Source organism: Periplaneta americana, chromosome 3, assembly GCF_040183065.1.
Source record: "Periplaneta americana isolate PAMFEO1 chromosome 3, P.americana_PAMFEO1_priV1, whole genome shotgun sequence".
Lineage (NCBI taxonomy): Eukaryota > Metazoa > Arthropoda > Insecta > Blattodea > Blattidae > Periplaneta > Periplaneta americana.
Window position 1 is genome coordinate 152,195,353 of NC_091119.1, and position 13,321 is coordinate 152,208,673.

A 13,321-nucleotide genomic window follows, 5' to 3' on the forward strand; every position below is an offset into this window, starting at 1 on the left:
TCTTACACGCTAGCTAAGTTTTTATTCCTCTCTAATAACTATTAATGTGTAGCAGTACATTACTAAGGTTTTTGTTGTACAATGAATGAAATATACGCTTATAAAACTGTAACATTTTAAAAACTTGCCTTAACTCTGTGATAAAATTCAATCTTTACTTTAGAGAAAACAAAACTTGAAAATTGTAACTTACTTTTATATAATTAAATAAAAATATGACATTGATTCTTTTACGTTTTCAATGCTATTTTGGAAACAAAATATTTCCAGAATTTAATATTGGGATCGGGAATACCAATACGCCAATTTTTATAAATGATAGTAACTTTTGATTAACAGGTCTCTAATTATACCAACAGAACTCCAAATGGTTATAGATTGCACTTAATTGTTTATTTTATCTATTGAGTCTAATATAATACCAATATGAAAACTAGAATTGACTGAACAACTCGAGACAGTATTGCATGATAATAACAGTTAATTTCATAGTTTTATATACAAATTTCAAAATGATTCTCTAGCAACCCACTTACAACATACGAAATGCTATTATTCACTAAGTATTACAGAACTGTATTTAGATTTAAGTCGATATTTATTTCTAGCAAGTGCAGCGAACCGCACGGATATGGCTACTTACTTAAATAAACCTACATCACTACTGTGTACAACAAAATTACTTGTGTACAGCATATTGGATGGAGTTACGCAATAAAAGACCAACCGGAAATTTGAAAAAAAAAAAAAAAAAAAAAAAAAGACATATTTCCACAAATCAGTTGATGGCAAGCTAATTTAACTCGGAAAAATAAAAAAGTGCGATATCTAAATTTTGCCGCTATTTATAAGCAAAAATTCGTTTATTGCATAAAATGCATTTATTTATTTTGCTTTGAAATATTAATTCAACTACTGGTCTCTTATTCAAAATCGGTTACCCTTTTTTGCTCTTATTTGTGCTATTTTTTGTAATACTACGAATGTTATCATACTTCTCGCATAAAATGTTTCATAAAAAATCAGATTTATTTCAATGGCCAATATCTCGAAACAGGTTTTTGGCGCTTGGTTTACTATTGCTAATCACCGTCCAATTGCTCTGCCTGGAATATTCTGTATCAATGAAAATTCCATTAAATTTGAATGCGCTACATTACCATTTGATTTTAATTATTGAGAAAACTATTTGTAAGTACTTATTCTTTTTCCTTGTTGTCCTTTCTTACTTCCAAACACGGAGAAAGTGTCCGCATCCTCGTGTGATGCTTCTTTCTGCCACAATACAAATACTGAAAACAAAATTAAAAAAATATATATTTAGTATTATTGTTCAATTCCCGTATCCACTATACAGGACTAATACAGTAAATTCAGCTATCATGATTAAGTTTCCAAAAATCAGTACTCAACATTAGACTCAAATTATTAATCACGAGATTTTTCAATATAAGCACTCAATATTGACCATTCATTAAGCCATTCATTACTCGTTGAATAGCATTCATACTCAGTACAAACTACAGATTACTTCTTAATCAGAATTAATCAATCAGTGTCAAGAATTCCTTGTTCGTAAAATAAGAATTGGTCAGTTACTATCAACTGTTCATTCCTTATTAATCAAAATTCAGCACTCAATACTAAATATTCATCATTCTTCAGTCAGAACTCATGGCTAACTGTTAAGCATGCATTTCGCACATTCGTTATTGAGGAACATTACTAATTTTCTATTACTGATGTATCAGTATTCAAAATGTGTAACACTTTCTATTATCAAGTAATCAGAATTCAACACTCACTTTCAAGGTAAGTATTCATTATTCACTGGTAAGTTTTAACCAATCACTATTGAGTTACTGATTAATCACTACTCAGATTTCATAATGAGTAAACATTATGCCTTAATCAGAATTCAGAACTCAAGCTTTAATTCAACAGCATTCAATTCCAGGAAGACAAAGGTACGACGGTCAATTTGACCTTCCAAAACAGAATTTTCTCTACAAAAGGAGAACTAAGCGGCTCAGAGTCCCGCCCTTTTAACTGTAGCATCCCCGCATGTTCCCTAGTAATCACCGCTAAAATCCGGCAAATCCGTCACACTTTTTTCTAGCCTCAATTTTTGGGTACCTAAAATATTTCAGTCCCTAATTCCGGAAATAATGGCCGTACCGAGGAACGGGTTGCGGCCCTGTATTCCCCCTTGACTCACTTCTTACACGATAGCATCAAAATGGCAATCGCGAACACAAACTGATTTCTGCCGACATTCTTGCCGCCATAACTCCGCAGTGCGTGTAGTGAGAACAAAGCCGACGAGTGCGTTGAATACAGCTCGTCGAACTCTATCTTCAGTATAAAGGACAACTCTCTATCCCCGTTCGTTTGGACGGGAGAGGCCGGCAAAATTAAAAGAAATGGTCATTTTGACCATCCAAAACATAATTTTTTTTACACAAGGAGAACGAAGCAGCTCAGAGGCCCGCCGTTTTAACTGTAGCATCCCAGCATGTTCCCTAGTAATCACAGCTAAAATCCGGCAAATCCGTCACACTTTTTTCATGCTGTTTTCGCTGTAAGAAAAATCCTAATGTAAACATAAGCACGTTGCTGTCATACCCGTGATTGACTCCCAGTCGAAACACACACATGACGCAGGAAAATATAGTTCGTATTTGGAAACCATAATCTTGTATTGTTTGAAAATAAAAAATTGAATTCTTATCGTTAAATACAATGAAACATATATGGTAACTTCACTCATGTGTAAAACGCTATGTAAAAGAAAAGCAACTTTTATATTTTGTTATGTACTATGAACGCGGATGAATACCAACAGTAATGCCGAGGTAGTCCGTTCTTGTAAAAAGCTGGCGTCACTTGAGCTCGTAGTTGTTCACGTAAGCACGTGGTACTGAAGTATGGCTTCTGCATCCTCGGTGTGTGTGGTTATTAAACATAAGAGTGGAAACCCTCTCAAAAGCGGAGAAAAACAAATAGTCTTAAATGTATATAATAAGTTAAGTGAGTTTTAATTACAGTAATTATAAAGTAAATGTTTCCTAAGCAAACGAATGCATAGTAGTGGTTAGGTCTACTTGATGAGTAACGGGAAATGTATAACATGGAACAGAATGTACAACAGTAGGCGGGAACACGTACTGAGAATCTATGGCGCCAAAGAGCGGCCAATGAAGCCTCACTTCAGTCAGTACTATTGTTTACATTAGGATTTTTCTTACAGCGAAAAGATTATAGCCTCAATTTTTGGGTACCTAAAATATTTCAGTCCCTAATTCCGGAAATAATGGCCTTACCGAGGAACGGGATGCGGCCCTGTATTCCCCCTTGGCTTTCTCCTTACACGATAGCATCAAAATGACAATCGCGAACACAAACTGATTTTCGAGAAAAAAAAGGGGAAGGGTTTAGACCACTCCTCCGCCGACATTCTTGCCGCCATAACTCCGCAGTGCGGGTAGTGAGAACAAAGCCGATGAGTGCGTTGAATACAGCTCGTCGAACTCTATCTTCAGTTGAATGTAATTGAGTTGCTTATTTTTACATGTCTGCGAACTTTAAACTTGAAACACATGAATTTAGGTAAAAGGTAAAGGTATCCCCGTAACATGCCATGAAGACACTTGGGGGGCATGGAGGTAGAGCCCCATGCTTTCCATACCTCGGCACTAGAATGAGGTGGTGTGGTCGGCACCACGCTCTGATCGCCTTTTACCCCCGGGAAAGACCCGGTACTCAATTTTATAGGAGGCTGAGTGAACCTCGGGGCCGTTCTGAAAGTTTGGCAACGAGAAAAAATCCTGTCGCCACCTGGGATCGAACTCCGGACCTTCCAGTCCGTAGCCAGCTGCTCTACCAACTGTGACACATGAATTTAGATGTAATATTAATCGTGGGATGGTTTGCAGCACACCGAAATTCAGACATATATATTATTTTGTTAAGTTTATTTATACACGCTTTAACATCTCGCTCATATCGCGTGTTAGGATCTGTGGGTATGTCAGAAATCGTTGTTACTGTTGTTGAGGTCCTGTTTCTATTGCGTGTTATAGATGGATTGTGTTCATTTAACTGATTTAGAATTTTATTAATGTTTATGATTGAAGCGTTGATGAATGATATGTAAATTTCCAATCCGACATTTGCCTTTGTGACTTAGGAAAACTACAATGATATTGGTCGACCACGGGGTTTGAACCCGGGACCTCCCGAATGCGAGTCTCAAACGCTACGTCTGAGCCAATTCGTTTGATGAGTCATAATATTGTTGAGGTTTCTTTTATATATATTTTATAAGTTACATTGCAAGATACACTGTGATCCTGTAATCATTGACTGTTCATCCACTTCTTTAAGCAAACTCCTGTTTGGTGACAGTTTCTTATAGTAAGCCTACATCTCCTCGGACATATAGATAATTATACGGTATATTCTTGAATATGTTAATTCTTATTGAACCCGCAACGAATTTAGCACGGGCTCAGTGCGCTACCATGGGGTCGATCCCAGACTTATGGGACGGAGTCATGCTGCGGGAATTCTCGATTAGTTCGGCCTGGAGCCCGCAGAGTGATGGAGTAGCGTGTCAGTCGCTTTGTTGTCGGGTAGTCCCGTCGTAACAATGGGATGAGGTGCGTCAGTCGTTTGTCTGTTGTCAGTTCTCCACCCACGATCTCCCGTGTACAGGAATGTCGGAAGCGATTCTCAATTCCTCAATTCACATCGACCTTATGTTTGCAGTAACTGGGCGGTATACCACACCGGCATCAGCTCGAATTTCGATATTTGTTCCGTGCCACCACTTCTTTTCAGAGCATTTGAGTCTCTGTTTGCATCAACAATATTTGTGCCTGTTGTACGTTAATCTGATAATTTTTATACACAGATGTTTCATTTTCCTTAGTTATATTTATCAGTAAAGAATGAGACTGGTTCTCTTATAGAAACCAGCAATATTTCCTTTTGTTAGACTTTTTCCACTCTTCAGCGGTTTGCCTCAACTGCTCTTTTTTTCTCGATAGAGAGGAGCACATTCGGCCAGTTACGATACTTCATTGACAGATGGACGTGAGAAGATGACAATGAAATGATGTTATGAAGTATTTTCACTTGTTACATATAGAACTGAAAATCTTCATTTTCTTTACAATTGTCCCGTATTAAGACTGGTTCACAATAAACCGGAAACGAGAATCGGAACGAAAACGAAAACGGTAAAATTGTTAAAATGTGTACATTTAAATGTGAGCATTCACAATTAACGAAAAGCTTGCCGGAGCCCGGGATCGGGAACGGAGAGTTGGCCAAGTTTCAACTTTGGCGTTCACGTTTCCGATCACAGCTCACTAGATTCATTCTATTGCCATCTAAAAGCTATTTTGTCATCGTACATTTTGTAGCAAGAAGACCGTGACATAACCTATGCATTATTTTGTTCTGTGCTGTGCATCATGGCGCAAGTTTTATTTGATGGTATTCTAATATTGAGTGTTGAGGAAAATTCTCAAGTTTACGATAAGCGGCGCGCCTCGTATAAGATGAGAAAATGAAGGAGAATATGTGGCTTTCAATAGCTGCATCTTTGAACACCGATCAGAAGCGAATCATATTTTATTACTAAGTTATATTGGTTGTATTACACACTATATATTCATGCTTCAATTCAATAACTACTTTTGTGTTCATTTTTGTTCTATTACAAACGTTTCTTCTCTAATTATTTTACTTTATGGTAGACTTAAAATAGGTTATGATAATAAAGATGCATGGGCATATTTATAGTACCGTACCTAATGAAATGTTTCAGTTGAAATTTCGAAGTTGGTTAACCTGTGTTTATGTTGGCTGCCTTGTACTCATGAGAGAACGCCATTGGTCAATTATACACAAATAACATCAGAATGCGTAATATCGACTTTACATATCGTTATTGACATACATATCGATATGCATAGTCGTCTACGTTGTCGGTTTATTTTAAATAAAAAATTTTCACATTCACGTCCTCTGCTTCTCGTTTTCTTTCTGGTTCTCGTTCCCGGTTTATTGTGAACCAGCCTTTAACCTTCTGTAATTTGGTTTCATATTATTTTTCAATGAAACAGAAAATCATGGAATCATCTTTTAAGATAGTCTCTGACTAATAGAATTATATATGTTTTGAAAAACAAAGTGTGGATTATGCTCTGAATACAATTTTGAGTAGATATGATATTTTATTAAGCTTGAATATTCACCGCAGTGGTGATGATGATGATGATGATGATGATGATGATGATGATGATGATATTCATTCTTTTATTTAGAGATTATCCACAATACATTTGTTTACCTTCATACAGAATAGGTCTAATTATTAATTCTACTGTACATCTCTATAAATTTCCATTATAAGCATCCTCTTCATTCACACCGTAATTCTGTATAGGCCTACTTACTAGACTCCTTCATTAATATTTATCTTTCGATCTTCCCTTCCGAAGCACGAACTCTTCCTCCCAATCCATTATTTTTCTTTGGAATCTATCTGTATGCGTTCTTTTTAAATGTGTCAAAATCAGCGAAGACTTTTCTTTGCAACGTCATCCAAAATTGTCGTTTAACCTTCATCTTTCCTCGAATATTAGAATGCCTCTTATTTTTCTTTCTGCAATAATAATAATAATAATAATAATAATAATAATAATAATAATAATAATAATAATACCGTATTTGCTCGCGTAATTTGCGCAATTTTTAATCTATTTTGGCTGTTTGAAAAATTGGGGTGCGTAAAATATGGGCATTTTTAAATTAGAGTTCTTGATCTGGGTTTTATTCAAGTACATAGGCTTAGTAATTAAGAATACAATACTTTTGTCACCTAAGACTACTGGTAATCTTGAATTATAAATAATAATTAAATGGGTAGGCCTATATGACAATCGTAATGAATGCAAAATACATAACAGACGTAGCATTCTCAATAGCTAGTCTTTAGCCTAATTAAGTACATTGTACGAGTTTATAGGCCTATAAGGTGGTTGATCGATGGATTCTTCATTTGCAGTGATAACTGCACGTTACCTGTTGGACAGTAAACACTTGTCACAGTCACTGACCTTAGGGGTATTTTACAAAAACAAGTATCAGTGTTGAAGTAACGTTATTTAGGGTTTCTTAGTGAAGTAGGTAGTTGAGATGGGTACTGGTCAAAGAACAATGCCGTGGAATGCAAGTATTGGCAATAGAATTTAGAGAAGGAAAATTCATACTACACTGAAAAAAAATAATTGTACGTAAAATGTGTGTGGAAAATACACGGAGCAAAATTAAAGTAGGCCTACAAAATAATCCTTTAAAAATTTGTGTGCGTAAAATATGCCGTGGGGCAAAGTACGCGAGCAAATACGATAATAATAATAATAATAATAATAATAATAATAATAATAATAATAATAATAAATTGGTTTATTTTACAACGCTTTATCAACTGGTATGGTTATCTAACGTCCGAGTGAAATGAAGGGGATGATGCCAGCAAAATGAGTCCAAGGTCCAGCTCCGAAAGTTACCTAGCATGGGTTGAAAAAAATCCCCGGGAAAACCTCAACCTGGTAATTTGTCCCAACAGGACAGATAAGGGCGAGCGGTCGGTAAAGGAATGCAGTACAGCTTAATATTGTACTAGAAACATACCGCTCTACCGCACACATGACATCCTATCGAGTCAATAACCCAAACACCCCTCAACGTAACTAAATGGACTCGCCTGACTCAGGCGCATATCTCCCGCGACTGTCAGGACTAAATAATTGTACTGTACCTAACAGGTTGCTGGGTACATCAGAGATTTGGTTTTGAAGAGAATAATGTCCTCTCCCATTACCGGGAAATCAATCCTGGGCTTTTTTTGTTTACAGAGGCGGCGAGTCATGCACCGTCCGTCAGACTCCTCGTTTACAAGCCGTGCGAATGAAACAATATTTATACGCGCGGCACAGATAGGATCTGGATGCATTAGCAGGCAACAAAAGCGCATCTAAGTGCTGCTTAATGGACTCGTCATCTGCCAGGTGCGTGAATTAAATCAAACTTGTATTGCAGACTGGGTACAGTCCGACCAAGCTATTACTTCCGAGGATGTCGTACCGTTAGCGTCGGCTTTCCTCTATTCACGTTTATTGAGGCACACCCGTCTGCCCCTCCATCTTTCGGATAATCATCATCATCATCATCATCATCATCATCATCATCATCATCATCATCATCATCATCATCATCATCATGTCTGTCCATCCAGGGAAAAATAGGACAATCACAATAAGTCTTAATAAAATCTCTTCGGGCCGTAGACGCAGAGTTCTCAAAATTTTCTGTCGGAGAAGAACATCGCATCCAGTAACTTCACAGTCTTACTTTCTTACTGGCTTTTAAGGAACCCGGAGGTTCATTGCCGCCCTCACATAAGCCCGCCATCGATCCCTATCCTGAGCAAGATTAATCCAGTCTCTATCATCATATCCCACCTCCCCCAAATCCATTTTAATATTATCCTCCCATCTACGTCTCGGCATCCCCAAAGGTCTTTTTCCCTCCGGCCTCCCAACTAACACATGCAGTTCTGGATTCGCCCATACGTACTACATGCCCTGCCCATCTCAAACGTCTGGATTTAATGTTCCTAATTATGTCAGGGGAAGCATACAATGCGTGCAGTTCTGTGTTGTGTAATTTTCTCCATTCTCCTGTAACTTCATCCCTTTTAACCCCAAATATTTTCCTAAGTGCCTTATTCTCGAAGACCCTTAACCTCTGTTCCTCTCTAACAGTGAGAGTCCAAGTTTCACAACCATAAATAACAACCAGTAATATAACTGTTTTATAAATTCTAATTTTCAGATTTTTTGACAGCAGACTGGATGATAAAAGCATCTCAACTGAATAATAACAGGCATTTCCCATATTTATTCTATGTTTAATTTCCTCCCGAGTATCATTTATATTTGCTACTGTTGCTCCCAGGTATTTGAATTTTTCCACGTCTTCAAAGGATAAATTTACAATTTTTATATTTCTATTTCGTACAATATTCTCGTCACGAGACATATTTACATACTGTGTCTTTTCGGGATTTACTTCCAAACCTATCTCTTTACTTGTTTCAAGTAAAATTTCCGTGTTTTTCCTAATCGTTTGTGAATTTTCTCCTAACATATTCACGTCATCCGCATAGACAAGCAGCTGATATGACCCGTTCAATTCCAAACCCTCTATGTTATCCTGGACTTTCCTAATGGCACACTCTAGAGCAAAGTTAAATATATATCGTATTTATATGAATACTCTATTCCCTTAATTATGTATGCTGTAAAGAATACAATCATATGTACAGTGAAACATAAATAATATTTTTGTGAATTTCATTATTTTTTTGTAAATACCTGCTCTGTTTAAAATGCAATCATGAATTGAAGCAATTTATCTGCTCAAAATTATAGCCTATATTACTAGAGTTCTATCCTTCACAGACTCTATTATCAACCGGTTCCTCCCATCTGCCCAATGAAGATACTCTCTCGACGTTTACATTAGCCTATGTACAGGAATAGCAAAATCTGTGATTCTTTTTTACAACGCAGAATAACAGTATCATTCTTGCACTTACGTCATGCATTTATTATTGAAAAAACATTTTTAAAAGCTTGAACCACTTTGCTCAAGAAACGTGTCTAAAACGCACTATTGATAAGAGAGCCTCTTAAAACTATTGATAAGAGAGTCTCTTAAAACTATTGATAAGAGAGTCACTTAAAACTATTGATAAGAGAGTCTCTTAAACGCTGCGAACTTCAAATAACAAATGAACGAATCTCACTCTGCTCGCAACAGCCACGCCAGTATTTAAGTAGGCTACCAGAAGGCGTTGATATAGTCTTCGGCAATGATAGCTATGTGGCCAGGCCGCATATATATTTACCGTCCTTCCTTTCCCTACTTGATATGCATTTTTTATAAAATTAAAAGGACATAGTAGCAATTTCCCGAACGCCGGAGAGAAGGTTAAATTGGAGGACATGTTCAGGGTTTTCCGGACGTCTGGTGAACCTACTAATGAAATACGGAAAGTGGGCTAATTGTGATTAACGTCTACCAACACAGAAATAACAATAAGAAGAAGACGGCGGCGGTGGAGAAGAAGCGCTGAGCTGTGACGAGGGAAGCTGACAGCGGCTCGCTTTGTAAGCGAGAGGAAGGCTCAGGTATGCGGCGACATTGTTGACAGGGGCCGTGAGAACGGGGGGGGGGGAGGGCAGGAATCAATTAGGGTAATCGTGCGAACCACTGAACAACCACTCACACAGCTTTTAAGGGTCCGCCAGATTGCCGTACAACCCGACCACTACCACTAACGACAATAATAATAATAATAATAATAATAATAATAATAATAATAATGATGATGATGAAAATGTAAGAGATAATATCAGCACATTATGTCAAAGTCCGTTATTTCCGTACAATTTAGTATGGCCAGCAGTTGGATTTCGATCACACAGTAATATTTAAAAAGCCGGATAATAATTATATTTCAATTCATAATTTAGTTACGAAATAGTGTCAACTGGTCCATCTCGCTACCAGAACTTGGTGTGTAAGGAGACTGAAAAAACTGGAAGATGTAAAGGTTTAGGCCTACGACACTGCATCTTTTCAGCTGTGTAGAAATAGGTGTGGGTGGTGAGAGAAACAAAACAAGGACTACAGCAGAATAAGGAAAAAAGAGAAAAAAGGTAAGGCCAAGAGAACAAAGGGAAGAAAAGGAGAATGAAGTGAAGACAAGGAAATCAAGGGGAAAAAGGAGCAAGGAGAAAGAAGGAGAAGAAGAGGAACACAGACAAGAAGGCGAAATAATGGAGAATAGAGAGAATAGAAAGACAAAAATGGTATACAAGGAGAATAAAGGGAAGACAAGAAGAACAAGGGGAAAAGAAGGACAAGGGAAAGAGAGGAGAACAAGGCGAATATAAGGAGAACAACGGACAGGTAAGGAGAGCAAAGGAAGACAATGAGAACAAGGCGAAGAAAAGGACAATAAGGGGAATAAAATATCAATAAAGGGAAAAGAAGGAGAACAAGGGAATAAAAGTAGAACAATGAGAATGCAAGGAGCAAAAGAGGAACATAAGGAGAAAAAGGAAGACAGAATATCAAATCTAAAACAAGAAGACCAAGGTGAATACAAGGAGAAAAAAGGAAGACAAAAGATCACAGCTAAGACAAGGAGAACAAGGTGAAAAAAGGAGGAAAAAGGAAGACAAATATCACAGCTAAAGCAAGGAGAACAAGATGAATACAAAGAGGAAAAAGGAATGCAAAAGATCAAGGCTAAAAGAAGGAGAACAAGGTGAACACAAGGAGGAAAGAGGAAAACAAAAGATCACAGCTAAAGCAAGGAGAGTAAGGTGAATACAAGGAGGAAAGAGGAAGGCAAAGGATCACTGCTAAAGCAAGGAGATCAAGGTGAATACAAGGAGGAAAAAGGAAGACAAAGATCACAGCTAAAACAATGAGAACAAGGTGAACACAAGGAGGAAAAGGGTAGACAAAAGATCAAAACTAAAACAAGGAGAACTAGGTGAATACAAGGAGGAAAAAGGAAGACAAAATATCGCAGCTGAAACAAGGGGAACAAGGTGAATAGAAGGAGGAAAAAGGAAGACAAAGATCACAGCTAAAATAAGGAGAACAAGGTGAAAACAAGCATGAAAAAGGAAGACAAAAGATCTACGCTAAAAGAAGGGGAATAAGGTGAATTCAAGGATGAAAAAGGAAGACAAAATTCAGAGCTAAAACAAGGAGAACAAGGTGAACAGAAGGAGGAAAAATAAGACAAAGATCACAGCTAAAACAAGGAGAACAAGGTGAATACAAGGAGGAAAAAGTAAGATAAAAGTTCACAGCTATGGCAAAGAGAACAAGGTGAACAGAAGGGGAAAATGGAAGACAAAACATCAAAGCTAAAACAAGGAGAACAAAGTGAACATGGGGAGGAAAAGAAAGACAAAAGATCAAGGCTAAAACAAGGAGAACAATGTGAATACAAGGAGGAAAAGGAAGAGAAAATATCAAAGGTAAAACAAGGTTAACAAGGTGAATACAAGGAGGAAAAAGGAAGGCAAAAGATCACTGCTAAAGCAAGGAGATCAAGGTGAATAGAAGGAGGAAAAAGGAAGACAAAGATCTCAGCTAAAACAAGGAGAACAAGGTGAACACAAGGAGGAAAAGGTTAGAATAAAGATCAAAGCTAAAACAAGGAGAATTAGGTGAATACAAGGAGGAAAAAGGAAGACAAAATGTCACAGATAAAACAAGGAGAACAAGGTGAATAGAAGGAGGAAAAAGGAAGACAAAGATCACAGCTAAAATAAGGAGAACAAGGTGAACATAAGCAGGAAAAACGAAGACAAAAGATCTAAGCTAAAAGAAGGGGAATAAGGTGAATACAAGGAGGAAAAAGGAAGACAAAAATCAGAGCTAAAACAAGGAGAACAAGGTGAACACAAGGTGGAAAAATAAGACAAAGATCACAGTTAAAACAAGGAGAACAAGGTGAATACAAGGTGGAAAAATGAACACAAAAAATATCACAGCTAAAGCAAGGAGAACACGGTGAATACAAGGAGGAAAAAGGAAGACAAAAGATCACAGCTAAAACAAGGGGAACAAGGTGCACAAGGAGGAAAAAGGAAGACAAAAGATCAAAACTGAAGCAAGGAGAACAAGGTGAATACAAGGAAGAAAAAGTAAGACAAAAGTTCACAGTTAAGACAAGGAGAACAAGGTGAACAGAAGGAGGAAAAAGGAAGACAAAACATGAAAGCTAGAACAAGGAGAACAAGGTGAATGCAAGGAGGAAAAAGAAAGACAAAAGATCGTGGCTAAAACAAGGAGAAGAAGGTGAATACAAGGAGGAAAAAGGAAGACAAAAGATCACAACTAGGACAAGAAGAAGAAGGTGAACACAAGGAGGAAATAGGAGGACAAGAGATCACAGCTAAGACCAGAAGAAGAAGGTGAACACAAGGAGGAAAAAGGTAGACAAAAGATCACAGCTAAAACAAGGAGAACATGGTGAGCACAAGGAGGAAAAAGGAAGACAAAAGATCAAAGGTAAAACAAGGAGAACAAGGTGAATACAAATTGGGAAAAGGAAGAGAATAGACCACAACTGAAAACAAGGAGAACAAGGTGAATACAAGGAGGAAAAAGGAAACAAAATATCACAGCTAAGACAAGGAGAACAAGGTGA

General features: G+C 37.3%; 1 long non-coding RNA gene across 2 annotated transcripts in view; it reads right to left on the bottom strand.

The window, feature by feature from the left end:
- The window catches only part of LOC138696666 (uncharacterized), a 29,742-nt gene that overhangs the window by 637 nt on the left and 15,784 nt on the right, over positions 1-13,321 (bottom strand). Inside the window, exon 2 of one of the 2 annotated variants that reach the window (XR_011331437.1) lies at positions 1,200-1,292. This is a non-coding gene — a long non-coding RNA (uncharacterized lncRNA). Of the gene's footprint in view, positions 1-2; positions 1,293-13,321 lie in introns of those variants that run through there. The other variant, XR_011331436.1, reaches the window with a different exon arrangement.